A 14188-nucleotide genomic window follows, 5' to 3' on the forward strand; every position below is an offset into this window, starting at 1 on the left:
AAGAGAGAGAGAGAGAGAGAGAGAGAGAGAGAGAGAGAGAGAGAGAGAGAGAGAGAGAGAGAGAGAGAGAGAGAGAGAGAGAGAAATAAGATGCTAACTGTTTTTTTTTTCAGAGCGAAGGTGATTTTCAGTCCGTTTGAATTTGAACAAACGCAAACAGAGCCATAGGTCATCCTTGGAAAGAGTATTACATGCTGTTGTAAATAATTTTTACTTTAGTCCAAAATCTTTGGATCAATTCTATAAAAAGGTATTTGTTAAATATGAAACCTTGTCATTATAATATATGATTTAATACTGTGTTCCAAATGCTCATGTTTATGAGTCTGTCACATTCTCACTTTCTTGCTCTTTATCTCTCTATCACATGCACACAGAGTTGAAGAAGCTGACAAAAAAACCAACAGTAAAACTTGCAGCTGTTGCAGTCACTGTTGCGTTTATTTCTCCAGCTAGTAAACTGAGTGTGTTAGCAGTGTTGAGCTATAACGTGTATGAAAAATAATGACATGGCTACTTTTCTGTTCCCTGATGTGAGCACGCTGATGACCACTGAGACTTATTTGCTATTGCAATACACACACACACACACACACACACACACACACACACACACACACACACACACACACACACACACACACACACACACACATTTTAGTGTAACTTTGTATGTGAAATATCTATATAACATTACTTTTGATGATGCTTATATTGTGATTGGAAATGTCAGAAAATGGCAAAATAATGACACTGGAGACTCCCTCAAAGATTTATTTAGAAATAGCTTGTTTCACAGTATTAAATCCAACTAAAATAGTTTTTTAGAAGCATATTGTTGTTAACAAAGAACAAAATTCTAATCAGTGACAAAATGCTGTAAAGAAAGAGAAATGAAACTCTTAATGAAAATCAGTCTCATTCTACAAGGTTTTATTAATAAATCAGCTTGTTGATTTCCTAGAAGTATCCCACAAGTATGTTTTCATTTGTTTGAAAAGTTTTGTGTGTGGTGCAAAAGTGTAAAAATGCTAAACAATTTCATGCTAAATTTGTTTGTTCTCATAATCACATCACTTTCCTGATGTGAAAATTGTAGAAAATGCAGAATGTTACATAAAGCTGCACAAGTATCGAAAGTTTGAGAGTAATGATGTGTTAAATATTATTAAATCTGGAAAAGGCCTAAAATAGTGAAATTTGTGTGTATGATTAATTTATCGCTTTCAGAAAAAAACGTCTCTAACACCACAGAGTGAAACAGAAAGATGAAACGAAGATTTCTGCGTATATTTCTGCGAACACAGAGTTCAGGCCACAAATCAAACCGTCTTTGTTTCGGTGCACAGATGAGCGAAAGAAAACTCCACTATGTGGCACGGAACATCAAGAAGCAAACACACTCATTTTCCCTGATGCTTCTCTGATGCCCAAACGTAGGCAGGGAGTCAGCAAATGTTTCTCAGGAGTCATGGCTTTCACTTAGTGGCTGAAAAAGTTGACTTGGGATGGGGTCTAGAGATATTCAGGCTTTGATAGGCATAAGGATATGCATGTGTGTGTGTGTGTGTGTGTGTGTGTGTGTGTGTGTGTGTGTGTGTGTGTGTGTGTGTGTGTGTGTGCGTGTGTGTGTGTGTGTAAAACATGACATAAAAACTTTTTTTTTTCAGATAAGTGATTAAGCATGTGAGATTAGTTGAGGTTATCTTCTTCTACACCTTGTCACAACAGTAATAACATACACACACACACACACACACACACACACACACACACACACACACACACACACAGACAGCACATCTCTATTTGGTCCTGATCACCACTTCCCTGTTGGTATCTCTTGAAGCAGTATCGGTAAAGCATGCAGGTTTATCAGTGATGTCTGGAGCCATGTTGTGTCATGCCTGAACATCACAGCAATAATAGAGACCACAAACTTTAATGCTCTTCCGATTTTGTTTGAAAAAAATAATGATTATAATTCTAATGTACTAAAAAAATTAAATGTATATGGAATTTTTCATTTAAAAACAGAAGTAAAGAAGAAAATGCAATGAAAAATAAATATCTTAATAAAAAAGGCAGAATTATACTGACAAAACAAATAAAATACATTATATTATGCTATCTGTTTTTGTAAATGTGTAAATCATATTCAATACATATTATATATTAATTATAATTTGTATTAAATTAATAATTAATACTTTTGGAAATAATATATAAATGTTGTGCAAATACACATTTAAATATTTATTGTGAACACTCAGTAAATTGTCCTGAATAGTATGAAGAGTATAACATTTCCCATTTGTTTCCAAATAAAATAAATACAATTTATGAAATATAATTTGATATTTCTTTTTCAGACAAAAGATACGTTTATTTTTAATACATTTGACATCCATTATCTGAATCCTAAGTAAGGGTAAAAAGTTTAAAGATAAAGTCTCTCTCTCTCTCTCTCTCTCTCTCTCTCTCTCTCTCTCTCTCTCTCTCTCTCTCTCTCTCTCTTTCTCTATCTGGGGAAATCTACAATGGTTTTACATTTCTTTCTACTTTCATACTCATGAGGAACCCTAAAGCTCATGTGACAGGATCAAATGACAACAAGACTTTATGGAACTTAGTCATGTTTTGGTAAAGCTACAAATCCATAAGACTGGTGCAAATACAATCATTCTTAGACCAATATGGTGCAGGTGGGGGTTTCATTTGAACTTGTCATATAAAGTATGAATTCATGTCAAATGTGTATAGAGACACTAAGAAAAAAGCTTTGAAAGAAGTAACAGAGAACTACTTTTTTAAATACTAAAATATTATTGTACAAGGGATCATTAAGTTTCTTTGCAAACCTTCGATCAGTTGGCCTATTTGATCTTCACCATCACACTGATTCAGTTGATTAAGTAAACAATGTTTGATAGCAGCAGCTTTCCTCTGGCTGAGTCACGCAATAAATCTGGCATATGCAACCAGTTAACAGAATAGATATTCACATACATAATCCCCGTGATCTCCCAGATGAAGGTTATTTTTAAAATAATGAGCAGTTTAATGTTTAGCAGTTTGCGAATGACTAAATTGTAACGAAGGGCTACTTTGCATCAGCAACATTGACTCAATGACAAACAAGTCATTTATAAGAAAACAATTGATGGCACCTGCATTCATAGTAACTAGTTTCTAACTAATTAATCATTTGATTGTTAATCATAAATGTAATAATATTATTGTGTCTCAGGCAGTCATTAATGCAGTGGTATACAAAATCATGATCATACTAAACAGCTACTTTAATTAGGGTACAGAATTCTGCAATCAAATATTTATTCATTAATCATTGGACACCTATTTTAACCTGATCTTAACATGTCTGTGCAAACTACTAAGCACACAGCAATCAGAGGCCACATTTTTATATCATCATCATGTAGACTTTTACAAAGTATTTTACAGTATTTTAAAACTATACTAAAAACACTAAAGTATTAAAAAAAATTTTAAAACAATTTTAAAGCCATTTTCATAAACCATATAAAACACAAAACAAATATACAAAATCCAATTTTATATTTTAAATATGTATTTGAAATAAATGTATCATAAATACTGCCCATCCCTGAAGACAACACAGACAGATCAATAGATTTTCTAAAAAGCAATGCATTTTTTTAACACTTTGTTAAATCAAATAAATACTTTTTGAAAATACACAATTTTTTACCTCTCACTGGTGTGAATACAGGGTCAGTATTTAAACCACAAAGCTCACCATATGCTCTCCTCTGAAAACCCTGAATCTCAAAAACTGCTCTATAATATCCACAATCAGTAAGTAAGCAGTTCCAGCACAGCACTTGAAATTCAATTTATATTCCGCACGAGGCTTGTTTGAGCTTATATACAACACGACACAGATCGTTCTCCCTCACTAGAGCTCACAATTACTCTTTTGTGTTTGTTTTTTTGTTTAGTTTTTTTACATTACATTTATGTACTGCTGTTGCATGAAACCAAACCGCTGTCAGGTTTCCCGTGTGGTTCTCTGACAAGATTTACTGTAACATCTGACCTGGAAGCCACTTTGAGAAAGAATTATGAGCACACCATTATCATGTCTTTAGTGTTCCCAGGATGCGTGAAATTTAAGAGGACTAAGCTAGATTCTTGAAATGTAGAATTCTTCTACATTGTGTTATGATCATGTTTATCAACCCAAGTGTCTTTCCAAATCATCAGTAATGTCTTTCATGGCATCACAATGCTCCTTTTGATGGAATTTGGATCATCTTGGGCTTAAGAGACCAGTAATTGAACAGAGAAGCTGCAGGTGTGCAGAGATGATGAGATTGGAGTGGGATAAAGGAGATCAGTAGATTTGTAACTTTTGGCTTGAACAGTGAAGCTTTCATAGTTGCTTATCTACCAGAGCTATTCTTTGTTTGTTTAAATCAGATTTCTTTTGTCAAATAGTGTGTGTGTGTGTGTGTGTGTGTGTGTGTGTGTGTGTGTGTGTGTGTGTGTGTGTGTACAGTATAAGTACTATAGGGTTGCATATAAAAATGCTCAGATTTGCGTCTTCATGTAAACGCACACAGAGGATTGGCAGATGACACAAAATCCATTTTTCTGTGACAATCCAATATTTGTTTAAATAAAAATTGGTAAAATCCACAAATAATAAGTGTTTCTATGTAGTTGCACAGGCAAAGTTTAGTTATAATTTAAAACAACATAAATATCATAAATGAGTATTTCAATGTACAAATAATTGCAGTTTAAAGGCATTGGTTTTTACAGTCAAAGTATCCAGATTGTTTGAAAATGCCTGCTACCTGTGTGTGTGTGTGTGTGTGTGTGTGTGTGTGTGTGTGTGTGTGTGTGTGTGTGTGTGTGTGTGTGTGTGTGTGTGTGTGTGTGTGTGTAAGTTTGTGCTTGGGTGTGGGGGAATTTGGTGGTTAGACACTGCAGTGATACTGTTATCGGTTTGAACCATCAGTTTTTTCCTGCTGTGATGGTCATGACTGCATATACAGATATAACAAAAGACATCTCACTTCCTCTCTCTGTCTCTCTCTCTCACACACAGGCACACATATCATATCTTGTTCTTATCTCTTGTCTAATGCACATGCTCAGTAGGAGGTCAGATCCCAGTCTGTGCTATATCACATCAGCCTGACTGCCACAGCTGAAGGTTTGAACTGATCAGTTATACATTCAGGGTGGATCATTTCTCAGGTTCTCCATGTATCTGTCTGGACTTCCTCTGGGTTCCCTGGTCTCCTGCCAAAAACCTGCTGTAGGTGGACTCAAGGTTTAAAGAAGTGTTTGCAAATTGCTCTACGATGGACTGGAATCACGGGCAGGATGTATTTCTGTTTCATGCTCAGTGTTACTTGGATAAACTCTGTGTCCACCATGACCCTGACCAGGATGAAACTGTCACTGAAAATAAATTTTAATGACTGATTGACAGATTGTTGGTGCTCTCAGACTACTACATACTAGGAAACCCCTGATTTTTGTGTAATGATATAAAACTATTTAGAATCTGCAAAACAAAAAAGACAGAAAATAAGAAAAAGTGAAAATACATTTTCACAGAATATATATTATTGTACCTGGAACCTTTACCCTGAATCAGTGCAATCCCAGCACCCAAGGACCTGAGAGATTCAGCCGCTCATCAGATTTCTCAGAGAAGGCTGGTTTTGTCTGTGTGCCAACAGTTCTCAGAATTAAACTCTTAATATCCCAGTACTACTGACCTGTGACCCAGTAAGTGACTCTTCACTAGACCCCCCCCAAGAGGAACTAACCAATCATAGCTAAGCAGTGGCACTAATGTTACCCATTTAATATGCTGCATATACACAGCATCCTTAACAATATGTTGGATATGTATGAAGTTTAGAGCGAATTGAATTTTCTTCCATTTCCCTTAGTTAATTGAGTAGACAAAAAATGAAGGACCTTGTACATTCTTTCTTTATTTTGTTTTTGTTTTAGAATTAAATTCTCTTTAGATGATTATATATATAAATAATTATGAAATTACAAAATCACTTTATTTGCATGTATTTCCCTCTCTAATATTTGATTAAAAACTAAGATCTCACCAAAAGATTACACAATAAAATCTCACTAAAAACATAATAATGATATAATAATAAAAAAACATAAAAATGACATAGTAAACTAGACAGGAGCTGATCAAAGGTGTATCTTCTTCTTTTCTTCTTCTTTCGGCTTCTCCCATTAGGGGTCGCCACAGCCGATCATCCAATTTCCTACTCCCCTGTCCTCAACATCTGCTTCTTTCAAACCAACTACCTGCATGTCTTCCCTCACCACATCCATAAACCTCCTCCTTGGCCTTCCTTGTAGTTTATGCCATACCAAAACTAATACATTATATAATATAATACAATAAATAAGTACCTTTTTTAAGTCCCATAAAACATATTTTACTTACGATGTGTGACTTTTGGCTGCAACAGCAAAACCTGGCTGCACTGAGGAAACCTGACTTTGCAAGCACAACAAATGCAGTCCATAAACGCTTCAATGATTATTGGATGAGTCGAACATGTTTCGCTGTGTTTAATGAATCCTGCAGTGTTAAAGTCTAACTACTTCATTATAAATGTTTACTGCACACATTCACAGTGAGGCTACCAGGGACGCACACAGGGTCAAACAAGGTAACACACACACATAAACACACACACATACTCACATAGACTCACAATAAAAAAGAATATATCCATTATCCATTCAGCTGTGCAACACAAGTGAGCTTGCTTAATGCTCAGTAATCCCCATGATGGTCGTTAATCTGAACCCTGTGTCTTCTGGTGTGACATTCACTTTTTAAACCAGTTTTCTTGCTCTTTTCTGTTTTTGCAACACTCTGCCCCAGATATAAAAGTTACTTAAACATTATTAGATAGAAAGAAGTTGCAGAAATATGACTTATTTTTTTTTATTTTAGAAATGAAATTAATGCACAGTTTATATACAGCTACCAGGTAAAGACCCACCTGGTCAAACAGAATGTGTGTAAAAGAAAAGGAGGAGGGGGCAGAAGAGCAAAGTCCATGAGTATGGCCTGTTCAGCAAACAGCTAAATGCTAGCAAACTGAAACAGTCTCATTCCATGCACAAACGGATAAGTGATAAGTAGCTTTTCATAATTCATATACAGCATAAAATGAAACCAGATCTGTAAATGTAATTTTCTTTAATATCAACCATACCAAGATTTTGATAGTGATATCCAACAACATGTTCTTAACTCTTCCTTTAAAATGCTATTCATGTTACCATTTGCATCATGTAATTGCTGCTGACTCCTAAAATGTACATTTTTGAGGTGCTTTTCATTTTAACACAGTAGTAAAACAGTGGTTATATAAGTTACGATAGCCTTCCTGTCAGCTTAAACCATTCTGAAATTCTCAACGACAAACAGCAGAACTCCTGCTCTCAAGATGTTTTTTGTTTTTTGCACCATTCTGTGTAAAGTGCAGAGAATCTTGGCACCAGTAACCATACCAAGGTCTGATCTTCATTATTTTATCTATTGCTGTTCTGCCAAATGATTGGTTGATTGAATAACTGCAAGTGTACAGGTGTTTCTAATAAAGTGGATGGTTGGTGTATAAAAAGTATTTTGTGTCAATGTCAGCAGTAATCTTTATTAACAATTGCAAAAGCCAGCTGACCAAAGTCTATGTGGATTTTGGGTTTATGTCTGCAACATAATAATAACTTTCTTCTCCTTGTGAAATTGGTTTTAATGCATCTCCTGAGAATTTTACATGTGTTGCTTCAAGGAATTTTTTTCTTTGTTTTTACAAATTGATCTCTGGGCATGGACTGTACATTTTGTTTTTAAAAGGCATATATTGAAATGCTGCATACCATGCAGTGCTTTAGTTATATGTTCAAAAGTGCATTCTCAAATCAGAAAACCGTGATAAGAATACAACCTTTTACAGAACTTGAAGAAAGGATTTATTTATCTTAATTTTTCATATGTATCCCACATGGTGGCTTCAAAGCCTTTCCCGTTAGTGTTGTACTAGGAGTGAAGAAATCTATACAGGCATTGTGACAACATGACAAAAACAATAAAATTAATAAGATAATTTTAGATTAATACTATAGCATGCATTTTCCGTGTGTTAATTAAGAACCGTATGCCGATAGTGAGCAAACTTTTGCACTGAACTTGCATTTCAACATGAACATTTGTATTTTATTTGACCTGGCTAATTAGACAGACTAATTGAGTAATTATGCTGATGACTTTGCGATTATCAATTGAATTCCTTCTGATACATCTTATCAAACCACACTAAGGGACACGTTGTCGCTTTACCATAACTCACTAAATCAACACACCTGCAACACCTGCAACTTCACCAAGGTGCCACGTCATTCATGGGTCTGAACAGCGTGTGTGCCACGTGCGACTATTGCCGGCTTCATCGCGTGTTCAGCTATTTGATTTATCCGCTGTCCAATAGGGAGTTGTTTTAGACGCAGCCAGATCGGAGGTGCTAGTGATAAGCCAAGTATGATATAGCTGTGTTCCTTCAGTCGGCTCCTCGCTGCTAGATTGTAAGGATTTGCACAGCTTATCTACTCGCACTAAAGCATGATCTAGGGGAAAGGTTAGCGTTTCACTGTAGCCCTGTTCAACACACCACTAATGAGGCCAATATGTCACCATGGAGAGCTGGTTCAGAAGTCGATGTAGGTGAAAGGTGAGTGAGGAGAGGGGATGACACCACGCCGTGCCCTTCCAAAGAGCAATGAAGATCTATACAGTGCACGTGAGCGAGTTTTCGTAGATCTATATCGCTGGATTTACAAGTCTGTTTCTTTGAAGATTATTTCTGTTCACAAAAGCAACCAAATAAACACGCTTAATCGAATTATTATGAACAAAAAATTTTGTCAGCTAATCACTAGAAGTTCACACAGTTTATTTTCCACAGGAATGTCAACATTGCTTCTCCCATGTTTGTAGCTGTCTCATGACTGTGGTGTCATCCGATGGCTTTTAGATATAGCAGTGTGACTTAGTGCTAGAATTAGGACTTTCTTTGCATGTTGCTAAATTAGCCATCACAGTATACAATTTCAGACTGCTTACTATGCCTACAGAACTATGACCTAATCGTTTTTATAATAACATTTTCTTTAATAACAGCAAAATCAGATTCAGAAGGAAATGGACAGTGGTAAATTCAGTTCTAGTGACATAAATGTTGGTCAAGGACTTTAAATTCCAGAATCAACAATTCATTTGCATTAACAATTTGTTCTTTTTGTCTTAGTCATTTAGGTGAAAATCAGTTATGAGGTATCAGTCCCTGCCATAAATTGAGTCATAATCTTTCTTCACTCACTGTTGACAGGCATCAACAGTGGAACTTGCAGTGTGCAATTTGCATACCAAAGCACTATTCATATCTATGACCACCTTCATGATTATAATATAATTTTTTTTTTGTTGTTGTTATTATCTGAGAAATGTGTTAGCCAAATCTGATCAACGCTCTTTCATTTAGTAAATCATTTTAGTCAAAACCACTTTTGACTAACACTCCACATCACTTTACTTTATTTTCTGTATTTTAGTGATTGAGACAGTGAACCCTTGGTCATGACCGAAATTCACACCTCATTTAATGAGTCAGTGTTCAACTCTCACATTCACTGGATCAGTGATTGAGTAGTTTTCGGTCCAGACTAAGATTAGCCTCTGTCTCAGTATACAGTGTTTCTGTGTCTGCTAATATTTTAGTCATGATTACAATTCAGCAGCCTTCCCATGGGCTCACCACCTGCAGGAGGGACCGTAAGGGACGGTGCTGTGAGGATTGGGCAGCAGTCGAAGGCGGGGGCCTGCTTAGACTGCTGCCCCCGCGACCCGAATTACGGATAAGCGGGAGAAAATGAATGATGAATGAATGAATACAATTCAGCAGCCCATTTAACAAGTGAGTGATCGACACTCAACGTTCAACACGTTAGTGTTTGAGTCAAAGAATCTTTCATTTAGCAGGTCATATAACAAATTTTAATTATAGCCATAACTCCTTTCAATGATCTCTTTTCAGATCACAAATATGATCACTGACCAAGAAGCAAACAAAACCAGGGATGATATCCTGACTCTGTTCTGTCTTGCATCAAAGTTGTTCCACTTTAACTTAAATGCCCACCAAGTGAAAAAACACCAATGCTTTTAGAACAAAAAATAGCTGATTGATCATGCAGGTCACTATATCAGTGATTATAACATCATAACATGGCCACGCTGCTGCTTACACCCTAGCATGAACACTCATCATGCTGACGACTGAAGCCTTTACAGTGACAACAGAACAGCTATCAGACTGTATGCAGACAGCACGAGAGTGGAAAACGTACAAAGTTCAGAGAACGACCGAACGCTTGGTGTGGTTCAGTGATCATGTTTTACAGCTCAGTGATTGGATATCTTCTCCAAATACAGAGAGAGAAAAAAATATGATATTTCTGGTAAGTAATAGTTAAAAACAAGGTTCTCCAACTACACATAGTGTTTGTGTGGAATAATATCTGCATGTCCATAATATATAAAAACTGTAAATGATTAGAGGTGGTATGAAACATAAGGGAAGCATTTGTAGATTTTCAGATAACTAGTTTTCCAACACATTCTGTGAGGGATCATTTAGTGACAGTGTTCTGCATTTGTGTGTTTGTGTGTATGTGTTTGTGTGTGTCATAGAATTATACAGCAATAGTAAAGGAAAAGAAAGAGCCAAAACAGGAACACGCTGCTGTTGCCAGGCCTTACACACATACACACACACACACACACACACACACACACACACACACACACACACACACACACACACGAGTGCACACAATGTGAATATTCACAAAATATGACATGGCTTGTGAGGGAGAACGGCCCAGATTAAAACCTAATTGTGGATAAAATTGAACTGGTAAATCTCCACTGGAAACATTTTTAGTAACTGAAAAACAATACACACTAAGAGTGATGAAAGAAAAAAGAGGGGAAAAAGGGTTACCACAAAATCAACTAACTGCAAATGTTAATGTAATACAGGGTCTCTTGTGTACACTGTAATAACATTGCCACTGCCTTTACAACAGCAGCAAAACAAAATTAACAATATTACAAACAAACAATACAAAAATTAAGAAAAATTTTTTATTATAATTTATTCTTTGTAAGACTCTTTTATTTAAAAATAAATATGGTGGTGTCCCCGATTAAGGATTTACATAGTTGAATCAGAATTGTCAAGCCTGGCCTTATAGTCGACTGAGTGAAATAATGTGTTTTGTGTGTGTGTGTGTGTGTGTGTGTGTGTGTGTGTGTGTGTGTGTGTGTGTGTGTGTGTGTGTGTGTGTGTGTCTGTGTCTGTGTCTGTGTCTGTGTGTTATGTTGTAGTCAACAAGTGCTTAAGACAACTATTATTTTCTTTAACACACAGCACACAAAAACAACTTTGTATTAAAGCAACCAAAACTGCCTATGAAGTGATAAATGAAACTGACAACCTTTTTAATATGTCAATGTGCATAAAAATTCATAAAACAATTCTGCATAACATTTCAAACCCAGGATGTACAAAAAAATCACCCAAAGATATAGAAGGAAATGTATAAATAAAAAAATGTTGGATGAATAAACTTAAAAAATAACAAATAAGGAACTGCAGTAAGGCCACAATGGAGACAAATTTGCATTTTACACGTCAGCAAATCTAATTAAAATTGCCTAAATTGCAGCGCAACAATGATTCAATGAAAAACAAACAAAAAGATTTACAGAATCTCCCAGACATTGTTTAATATTTAAATCCCTGTCACCAAGATGCTCCTGTGATGGTCATAAATAATCTAAAACGTAACCTACGTGTCTCACTGAAAGCTTATTTTTTTCATGTTTTTATTTACATTATTATCATAGGCTGTAAAAAATGCAAAAACAACGCAAACACATATCTAAAACATGACACAAAAAACCAACACTTTTTATGCAGTTAAATTCACAAAAATAAGCCAAATATAATTAGTGTATCAGGTGTCAATGTAATAAAAATTTATACAAACAAAATAATACAATCATGTCTCACATTTATATGTAAATATTTCCAGTTCCAAAAAAAATCTTTTCCAAATACAATTTCAATCTTTTCCATTTGTTACAGGGCTGGGTTAAATAAGCTCTTGCTTTTCCCGATACCTAATCCTGAGTACCGGATTAGTGCCATCTCTAGAAACTGGAACTCAATGTATTAGAACATATCAATAAAAAACAAACTCTGTCTAAGTGCAATAGATGTGAGGCAAAAAATAAAATCCACGATAGAGCCGATGACAATCATCATGTTGGAAACATGTTGGCTCTTTGCGTGTGTGTGTGTGTGTGTGTGTGTGTGTGTGTGTGTGTGTGTGTGTGTGTGTGTGTGTGTGTGTGTGCGAAGCAAAAGTCATGAAATTGTGCAGATCATCCACATCCAACTTCCCTCTTTTACATCTGACATCTCTGATGTCTCTATACTTTCTTATTGCAACACAACCTTTCTGAGTGTATGTTCAGAGGTTAGTTGTCTTATTTCTGAGAAGGAACGCTGCTTGCATCTTGAAAAAATTTTATCAGACAGCTTGTGGTTTACTTTTGTTCTTGAAGGGAGAGAGATGTGTTAATAATAATCTGCACATAAAATATGGTATAAAAAATGGAGTGAGTAATCAAGTTAATGCTTGATTGCGTTTGTATTACTGTTGCTCACAGTTATGTAATAATGATAATTATAACAATGACTTGTACTGTATATTACTGTAACACAAAAAATAAATATCATTGTCAATAAAACTCTAACATGTTAGATAGTCACAGTGCTGTCTCGTAAGTGATAGCTCATTTATTTGTATGTTTGTTTTTGTTTGTTTGTTTGTTTGTTTGTTTGTTTAACAATTTATTTAAACAAATTTTATTGATGATGATGATAATGCTAATGATTATTATAATAATTATTATTATTATTAGTAGTAGTAGTAGTAGTAGTATTAGTAGTAGTAGTAGTAGTAGTAGTAATACACTCTAAAAAGTAATCTTTTGGCTCAACATAAAAAATCAACAATTAGGTGGTTTTATTTCCTTTATATTATCTTTACATTCATGTAAATAAAGTAATTCAATTAACACAATTAACTCTTATTACAGCAACTTTACAATACACAATAATAACATTAATAATTAAATCATGACTGACATATTTCAGACATACTAGCTTCCTTGGTCTTTTGGTCTTTCCTTGGACATTTTGAAACAACAGTGGCAATTAATTTATATTACACTTGTAAAACATTGTCTAAATACAATAAAGACTTCCGAACAGTGATCTTTTAAACAGTAAACTTTTAAAAACTATAGGTTTGTGTTTAGAAAATACTGTTCCTTCAGCGTGAAACTTTCCTAGAAGTTTTCATACTATAAATTTCAAAGAACAGCTTCTGAAATACCTCAAATTTGAGTTTCTTCAGATATATATTATGCCCATCAGCAGAGAACAGCATCTTTGGACATCTGTTCTCTCCGTGATTGAAGTCCATTCAAACACAGTGGCTGCAGATCTGGGAGTGTGGTCACTGACGAGGGCAATCTGTATCACTGCTTATCCAGGCTTTGCTTAAATTCTTTAATGTCCTTGTAAAGCAAATAATAATACAGGTTAGCTGTATTTTAGAGATAAGTATTTTAGAGATCATTAGGTTAAGTTGGAGAATGCTTTTTAAACTGTCACTTTTTTTAATTCAGTTTATCAATCCAGCTATATTCTTTAATTAAACCTGATAACAGAAAGAAAAGAAAATGACCAGTTTTTCATCCATGATTGTGAAATGGCTAATGAAATTACATTACAGTGCAGTAGTTTACAGACACTAAAATAAGTAAAAAAAATATTACATAGTAACGCTACAGCACAAAATAAAACATTTCTCTAGCTGGACAGTCAGGTCATATGAAATATTCTTACTTATATGGTAAACAAATGAAAGATATTCAAATTAAACTAGCATTTAGGTGACTAGCATTAAGTGTTTTAACAGTGTAGACAAAGCACTA

Source organism: Silurus aristotelis (assembly GCF_946808225.1).
Source record: "Silurus aristotelis genome assembly, chromosome: 9".
NCBI lineage: Eukaryota > Metazoa > Chordata > Actinopteri > Siluriformes > Siluridae > Silurus > Silurus aristotelis.